Raw genomic sequence first — 9,664 nt, forward strand, 5'->3', positions numbered from 1 at the left:
TGGGGAAATTTGGTAATTGCATTAACTCCACTCTATTATTACATTTCTGCTACAGGCAAAATCAAATTAAGGTTTTTGGGCTTTAGCACACCAGCAAAAGTACTTTATTAACTAGCTACTGCATCAAGAAAGTAAGGATTCTAGACTTTACTAAAACTAAACATTAGAAACTTTACTTGACATTCGTAGCTTTGGAAAACAATAGAGAAGAAAGAGGAAATAAGGAGCTGATTTATATCTCATTTACTTCAACAGAATGACAGTGTGAGTGATAATTAAAAGCTGTAGTACCTATTTCTGAGGGATTTTTTTCTTTTACCTATCAAAACAATGTTCCACAAAAGTTAAACTGGCTCTGTTTGAGGGTCCAAATGTTCATTTCATTATAGATAAAGTGAGCTACCAAAGACATTTGAGAATTCTGACCATCTACCACCTGGGAGTCAGAAACTCAGGGTGTGAGAACGTACGGCTTAGTCCAAAACACAATCATGTTTCACACCTCCGAACTTAACCTAAAGCAAAACTAGTTTTATCTTTATAAAGGAAGCAGAAAACGATAGCATAATGTTTAGCATTTTAGCGAGGAGGTTGGTGTGTTTTGTTATATTAGCAAATATAAAACAGTATATTTATACTGGCAAATATAAAAGAGTAGTGCAACCTATTCAGAATGATTAATCACACACCACACTAATAAGGAGATGGTCCTTTGAAGACTACAAAGATGAATGTGTGTTGTGGGTAATGCCTTATTTAGTGTTATGGAAGAATAAATGCACCACAGACGTGACTCTCTGACAAGGTCAGTGGGTGAAATAAGAACATGGTAAGGTGATTCTCACTTGACTAAAAGGATATTCTTTGTGAAAAGAATCTCCAGAGCCAATATCATGTCTTTGTTACTTAGGTTGTAGATGAAGGGGTTCAACATGGGGGTCACCACTGTATACTTCAGTGAGGCAATCATATCTGTGTCATTGGAGTTGTTTGATGAGGAGGAAAAGTACAGTGCCATAATTGTTCCATAGAATAGAGACACCACAGAGAGATGGGAGCCACAGGTGGACAAGGCTTTCCAAATCCCTTTGGTAGAGGGGACCCTCAGGATAGAAGCCCCAATGCAGCCATAAGAGACCAGGATGCCACTGAATGGAAAAATTATAATTGCACCCCCTGCAGTGAATATGACTAGTTCATTGAGAGAGGTATTTGAGCAAGACAGCTTGAGTAGAATGGAGAGGCTACAGAAAAGTGGGGAACGACATTGTCAGCACAGAAGGACACCTGGCCCAGGAGGAGTGTGTGCAAGAGGGCACTGCCACAGGAGAGAATCCAAGAGACAGCCACCAGCAGCAGACAGAGCCCCTCCCTCATGATGATGGTGTAGTGGAGAGGGTGGCAGATGGCCACGTACCTGTCATATGCCATCACTGCAAGAAGGAGATTATCTACACAGCCAAAAAGTTGATAAAAATACATCTGTGACATACACCCTGGGTGTGAGATGGAGAGTTGCTGAGTTTGCATGTTCATCAGCATCTTTGGGACAGTGACAGATGAGAAGGAGACATCAGTGAAGGCCAAGTGGCTGAGGAAGAAGTACATGGGGGTGTGGAGGCGAGAGTCCAGTCTGATGAGTAGGATGATGAACAGGTTCCCCAGCACCGTGGTCAGGTACATGCCCAGGAACAGGGCAAAGAACACACTCTGCTGCTCTGGCCGGATGGGGAGCCCCAGGAGGAGGAACTGGGACGCACTGCTCTGGTTCTCCCTCCTCATGCTGATTTTCACCCTTCTGGGAATGAAGAGAAATGGGAAATGTCAGGAACTTAGAAACACTGAGCATAGCAATTACCATATGGTTATGTACTTTCTCCAGTGTCCAAAAAAATCACATTGCACTCTTTTCACCTTCAATAGAAATCAGGAAAGATTCATTCTTTTTTTGACACACATGGAAACACTATGATAGGCACTAGGGAAGGAGTAGTAAATAAGACACAGTCTCTTCCTTTGGCAAGCCCACTTCCTCTTGAGCAACTTTATAGAGTATTGATTAAGAGCATGGCTCTGTAGCCAGTCTGCTCATGTTCTTGTGTCTGATTCTTGCTTACCCCAATTGTTGCTCTCTCGCCTCTCTCTTTCTCTTTCTTTCTTTTTCTGTCGCACATACACACATCACCTACAGCACTATTGGGAGTATCAAAGAAATGTACCATGTACTCAACACTAAACTCACTTCACATCATAGAATGACTATTATAAAAAAGAAGGAAATAAAGTAACAAGTGTTGGTAAGGCCGTGGAAAATTTGGAACTGCTGTGCATTTCTGGTAGATACGTAAAATGATTCAGCCACTGTGGAAAACATTGTGGTGGTACCTCAAAAAATTAAACATAGAGTTACCATATGATCCAGCAATTCCACTTCTGAGGCTTTATCCAAAAGAATTAATTCAAGGGTCTCAAATATATATCTGTACACCTGTTATTCACAATAGCCAAAAGATAGAAGCAACTTGTGTTCACTGACTAGTGGATAAACAAAATGTGATATATATGTACAATGGAATATTATAAGCCTTAAAAAGGAAGGAAATCCTGTGCATACTGCAACATGGATGAACCTTGAAGACATTATGCTAAGTAAAATAGACCAGTCACAAAAGTATAAATACTGTATGATTCCAATTATATGAGATTCTTAGAATAGTTAAAATCACAGAGACAAAAGGTAGAACTGTGGTTTCCAACAGCTATAGAGAAGGAAAACGAGGAGTTATTGCTCAATGTGTACAGTTTCAGTTTGGAAAGATAAAAACCTTCTGGAGGGTGATGGTGGTGAAGGTTGTACAAGACGGTAAGGTACTTAATGCCATGGAACTGTACACTTGAAAACCATTGAAATGGTCAATTTTATGTTACATATATTGTAACCACAATAAAAAATTTTTATTTAGAAAATATATCAAAAAAGTTATTAAATGAATGACTAAAAATAGCAGTCAGAAAGAGAGTGACGAAAAATTTCAAAAAATAACCTCATTTTGGCAGAAGGAGTGACCAAGATCACACATCAAGAATTAAAGATAACGAAGGTATGCGGAAGCCATCCAGCAAGATCAAATACTTTCTTGAAAAAGTATGTTTACTTCTGTGGTCTCTCTCTCACAGCAGAGAAAGATTAAGGACCCAGACGATGTCCCCAGAAGCTTAGTACATCCACAGCACTTGAAACATGGCATTTTTAATACAGTTGCCAATAAATAACTTACTTCATATCTTCCACTATCTCTCTCTTCCCTGTCCTCTCCCATGCTTCAAAATGGCTGAGTTGTGAGCATACATACAAAGTGACTGACATGAGAATCTGCCCAATGATGTGGCCAGAGAACTGATATATTACAGATTCTGCAGGACCGAGGAGTTATATCAGAATTCACAGTCATCTGATTAACTAGGCAAGGTTCCAAAATTGACTACATCATGTTTCCCAAAGTGGAAACTTAGAATTCATTGAATATTAATGAAGAAAATTTGGGGCCCGAGGGAAGTTCAGTAGCCTTCAAACCACAAAGACCAATTGCTACCAACTTATCATAAAGAGGGCTCTGCTTATCATAAAGAGCTGCCTGTTTATATCTAGAGCTGGGACAAGAGAAGAGTAAGGCTGTAAGGCTGTTTCACCAGGTGAAATGAGTACACATATTTCTATGTCACTCACTTAGCCCTCTGATCTACACACATGCAAAGTGAAGAGAATTAGAATGTGAGTGTGCTATACACAAAAATAGACACACAGAGGGACTCACTGTGACAGAGAAACAAACACAAGGTGCTGGGTTTTGGCCCTCTCTGACCTATATTCATCCTGGTAGAAAGTGGAGAGGTTTTCATGGATTCATATCAACTTACATGCAAGTTTAAAATGAAACACTCTGCTGGCCGGCCCGGTGGTGCAGTGGTTAAGTTCGCACGTTCTGCTTCTCGGTGGCCTGGGGTTCACTGGTTCAGATCCTGGGTGCGACATGGCACCCCTTGGCAAAAGCCATGCTGTGGTAGGCATCCCACATATAAATTAGAGGAAGATGGGCATGAACGTTAGCTCAGGGCCAGTCCTCGTCAGCAAAAAGAGAATTGGCAGTAGTTAGCTCAGGACTAATCTTCCAAAAAAAAAAAAAAATGAAACACTCTGTCATGCACAGCTTAAAAGACACATAAACAGGAATCTTTCTAGACTGTTTTTGAGGATGTAAAATGGAATGGCCACTATGGAACACAGTATGGAGGTTCTCCAAAACATTAAAAATAGAACTATCACATGATCCAGCAATCCCACGTCTGGGTATACACCAGAAAGAATTGAAATCAGGATCTCAAAGAGATATCTGCACTCCCATGTTCATTGCAGTACTAATCACAATAGTTAAGTTAGGGAAAAATCCCAGAAGTCCATTGACAGATGAGTGGATGAACAGAATGTGGCATATACATACAATGGATTTTGTTCTGCCTTAAAAAAGAAGGAAATCCTGCTATTTGTGACAACATGGATGAACTTGGAGGACTTTATGCTAAGTGAATTAAACCAGACGCAGAAGGACAAATATTCCGTGATCACTTTTATGAGGTACGTAAAATAGTCAAACTCATAGAAGCAGTGAATTCTTAGTGGTTACAAATGGCTGAGGGGAGGAGAAAATATAGAGTTGTTATTCAGTTGAAGTGAGGTTTCAGTCATACAAGTGAATTAGTTCTAGAGACCCGCTGAGCAGGTACCTGGAGTTTACTGCACTATATTCTACATTTAAACATCCATTAAAAGGGTAAATCTCATGTTAAGTTTTCTTACCACACACACAAAACAGAGACAAAGGAAACTTTTGGAGGTGATGGATAAGTCTATTGCTTTGAGTGTGGGGAGGATTTCATGGGTGTATGCACATGTTCAAACATATCAAATTGTGTACATTAATTATGTACATTTTTTGTATAACAATTACACCTTGGTAAAGCTATTTGTAAAAACATGCAAACACCACATTCATTTACCCAGACAATTCACAAACCACCCGCACAAAATCTCCTCTACACACACTAAGAATCACATGTAGTCAAACACAACACACAAACAATATAGAAAGAAGCAACATAAACACATCAACACAAACACACACACACGTGCCTTGGCAAGAGATTTCCAGCTCTCCATATTCTTTTATCAGCATGATTCAATAAGACTTTCTGTAATGATGGAAGTGTTCTATATCTGCATTGTCCACTATAGCAGCACTAACCTCATGTAACTATTGAGGAACTGAAATATAGCTACTGCAAGCAAGGAACCAAAATTTTAATTTGGGTAATTTAAATTTCATGCCCACATGTGGCTAGTAGCATTATACAAGTCAGTGTGTGCATCAGTGACCCACTAAAAACACAGGGTATGCAAGCAATGTAAACACATATTTTCTTTCTCTCTCTCAGTCTTCACAAAACCACACATATGTAGACTAAGCATTGGTTCCCCACCTTGCTCTAATCAATGCAAATTCTTGCTGGTCCAGGCTGCTACCTTAATACTTATCTCTTAGGCCTCCATAGCCTAGGGATCTTTAGCACCTTTCATGCCTATTTACAAGCACTAGAACAATGTGCAGGAAGATCCACATTTAACAACAGGACTAAGACCCAGGGGAACACAACCTCAAGCTTCTGGTTAGAGAAGAAGCCAACAGAGCTAATTGCCCAATTTCGTGCCTTCCTCTTGAGATAGATCCTGTGCAGGAGCAAAAGGGACTGAACCACAAGATACCCAGGAGAAATTTTCTCTAATGTCAGTGACATGTTGGCCTCTCCTCTGCCTAGTCATGAGGAGGAGGAAAGGGCGTGAACACTCTTGACCTGTGAAGAACACAACAATGGAATTTGCCTCTTCGTACATCACAGAAAGGCCCAGACAGAATAGTACCAGCCCTTGTAGATTCAGACACTACTGACCCAGAGCTGCATTGGAACACAGATTTCACCACCACCATTCATTCCATTGATGGAGAACCACAAAAGACCCACAGAAACCAAAGCAATCTTGAGAAAAATGAACAAAACTGGAAGCATCAAATGAACAAAGCTGGAGGTATACTACGAACAGAGATTAATCAGTGCAGTATGTTACTGATATGAAAACAGACATGTGGACCATGGAACGTAATACAGAGCCCAGAAATAAACCTATATGTACCCATCCACTAATCCTTGACAAGGAAGACAAGAATGCAAAATGGAGAAAGGATAGTCTTCAATAAATGGTATTGGGAAACTGGATATGCTAAAGAATGAGAGTGGATCCCCAATAACGTGAAAATAGCTGTTTGTGACATCCTGCCCCAGGGGCTAAAAATTTCTACCTCCTTCATCAGCAACAGCGTGGCCATGCAGGCATTGCTCAACTGCATCTTGGAGCAATTCATGGCCATATTCCTGTGTAAGGCCTTCCTGCACTGCTCCACTAGAGAGGGCATGGATGAGATGGAGTTCACCAAGGATGAGATCAACATGAATAACCTGATGTCCCCACTACCGGCAGTACCAGGATGCCACAGCCAAGGATGAGGGCAAGTTTGAGGAGGAGGCAGCCTAACATCTGGTACCTGGTAGAGTGTGGAAGCCCTGTGAGCTCTATTCACTCACAACTCGTTATCTGACAGCCATGTCTCACCATATGCTCAATTGTTCTTCTTTCTGTCTCAACATTGCATGCTGCACAGCATGTGATTTTTGTGTATGATGTTCTCTATTCTGGATACTAGACACATATATAATTTACAAATATTTTCTCTTACTCTGTGGCTTTCCTTTCATTTTATTAATGGTGTCTCTCTCAGAGAAAAAGTTTTGAACTTTGATGAAGTCTCATTTATCATTTTTTTCTTTCATGGATCATCGAAGCAATCTTTTCTTAACCCAAGGAAACAGATTTTTTCTTCAATTTACCAGTACCAGTTGTGGAAAAGATTATCCCTTCACCATTGACTTGCCTTCACGCCTATGTCAAAAACAAGTTGACCACCAAACATAAGGTTTATTTCTGGAATCATGATTTTTTTGCATTTGTCTAAATGTCTATCATTAGGCCAGTGCTACACTTTCTTGATTATTGTAGCTTTACAGCATATTTTTAAACCAAGAAGTGAAATTTCTCCCCCTTTGCTCCTTAAGTTAATTAACACATCCATCACCTCCATTGTTGTCATTTTTTGTGTGGCAAGAACACTTAAGATATACTGCCTTAGAAAATTTCAAGCATAGGGCCCGGCCCCATGGTGCAGCAGTTAAGTTCTCATGTTCTGCTTCTTAGCGGACCAGGGTTCGCTGGTTTAGATCCCAGGTGTGGACATGGCACCGTTTGGCTCGTTATGCCGTGGCAGGCGTCCCACGTATAAAGTAGAGGAAGATGGGCACAGATGTTAGCTCAGGGCCAGGCTTCCTCAGCAGAAAGAGGAGGACTGGCAGTAGTTAGCTCAGGGCTAATCTTCCTCAAAAAGAAAAAAAAAAGAAAATTTCAAGCATATAATACGGTATTGTTAACTATAGTCAACATGCTGTATATTAGATCCCCAGAACTTACTCATGTCATAACTGAAAATCGGACTCTTTGACCAACATCTCCCCATTTCCTCCACCCCCAGCTCCTAAGAACTACCATTATACTCTATTTCTATGAATTTCACTTTTTTTTTAGTTTCTATTTATAAGTGATACTATACGTTATTTGTCCTTGTTTGTTAGGCTTATTTCACTTACCATAATGTCATCCAGCTTCATCCATGTCATTGCAAATGGCAGAATTCCATTCTTTGTTATGGTTGAATAATATTCCCTTGTAAATATATACCACATCTTCTTTATCCATTCATCAGTCAATAGATAGGTTGTTTCTATGTCTTGGGCTGTGAGATTTTGCATATGACTCTCGAGTTTTCCCCTTTGTTGAGGAAACTATCCTGTCCTCGTTGTCTGTTCTTGGCACCCTTATCAAATATCAGTTCACTATCTATGTGTGGGTTTAATTCTCATCCCTCTATTCTGTCCCATTGGTTTATGTGTTGGTCTTTACACCAGTACCACACTGTTTTGATTAGAGTAATTTTGTGATATATTTTCAAATAAGAAACTGTGATGCCTCCAACTTTGTTCTTTTTTCTTAAGATTGCTTTGGTTATTCTGGACGTTTGTGTTTCCGTATGAATTTCAGGATTTTTTTTTTCTGTTTTTGTGAACAAGGCCATTGAGATTTTGATGGGAATTGCATTGAATCTGTAGATGACTTTGGATAGTATGGACATTTTGACGATATTGAATCTGCCAATTCTTGATCCGAGATGTCTTTCCATTTATTTGTATTTTCTTTAATTTCTTTCATCAACGTTTTGTAGTTTTCAATGTACAAATCCTTCACATCCTTGGATAAGTTTACTCCTAAGTATTTTATTGTTTTTAATGTTATTGTAAATGATATTGTTATCTTAATTTCTTTTTCAGGTAGTTTGTTGTTCATGTACAGATGCAACGAAGTTTACTACATTGATTTTGCATTCTGCAGCTTTACTGAATTTGTTTATTAGTTCTACCAGTTCTTTTTCTTAAGTCTTAAGAGTTTTCTGTGTAGAAGACCATGTCATACAAAAACAGACACAATTTTACATCTTCCTTTCCAATTCATATTCATTTATTTCTTTCTGTTGCCTAATTGCTGTGACTAGGACTTCCAGTATTATGATGAATTTAAGTGGTGAGACTGGGCATCCTTATCTTGTTACTGCTCTTAGAGGAAAACCCATCAGATTTTTCCTGTTTTGTATGACCTTAGTTCTGAGCTTTTCATTTATAACCTTTATTATGTTGAAGTAAGTTCCTCCTATACCTAGTTTTTGAGAGATTTTATCATGAAAGGATGTTGAATTTTGTCAAATGCACTTTCTGCAACTATTGAGATGATCACGTGTTTTTTATTCTTCATTCTGTTAATGGGGTGTATTGCATTAATTGATTTGCATATATTGAACAATCCTTGAACCTCAGGAATAAATCTTAACTGGTAATGGTATATGAGCCCTTTAATATCGCTGTTGAATTTGGTTTGCTAGTGTTTTATTGAGGATTTGTACATCTATGTTCATCAGGATACTGCCCTTTAGTTTTCTTTTCAAGTAGTGTCTTTGACTGGCTTTGGTATCAGGGTAATCTTGGTCTCATAAAACGAGTTTGGAAGTGTTATATGTTATTCAATTTTTTGGAAGAATTTAAGAAGGATTGCTGTTAATTCTTCTGCAAATATTTGATACAGTTCACCAGTGTATCTGGTCTTGGGATATTCTTTGTTGGGAGACATATGGTCACTGATTCAATCTCCTTTTTTGTTATTGGTCTCTTCAAGATTTTTATTTCTTCATGACACAATCTTGGTAAGTTGCATGTTTCTAGGAACTTATCAATTTTTCCTAGGTTATAACTCAGCAAATTTACTAAAAATAATGGAGGTGAATTTTATTATATAAAGTTGCAAAAATAGAAGACTGAATCAGAAATCTTAACTAGTACATTAAGTTAATAAAAAGAAATAAACAGTCTAAGCATTGAGAGAGTAGAAATCAATTTTTAT

The 9,664-nt window shown here is 38.7% G+C and overlaps 1 pseudogene; it reads right to left on the bottom strand.

Moving 5' to 3' along the window:
- Window positions 1-841: 841 nt before the first annotated feature.
- Window positions 842-1,782, bottom strand: LOC139046457 (olfactory receptor 1J4-like; annotated as a pseudogene).
- Window positions 1,783-9,664: the final 7,882 nt, after the last annotated feature.

The sequence above is a fragment of the Equus asinus genome, chromosome 10, assembly GCF_041296235.1.
Source record: "Equus asinus isolate D_3611 breed Donkey chromosome 10, EquAss-T2T_v2, whole genome shotgun sequence".
NCBI lineage: Eukaryota > Metazoa > Chordata > Mammalia > Perissodactyla > Equidae > Equus > Equus asinus.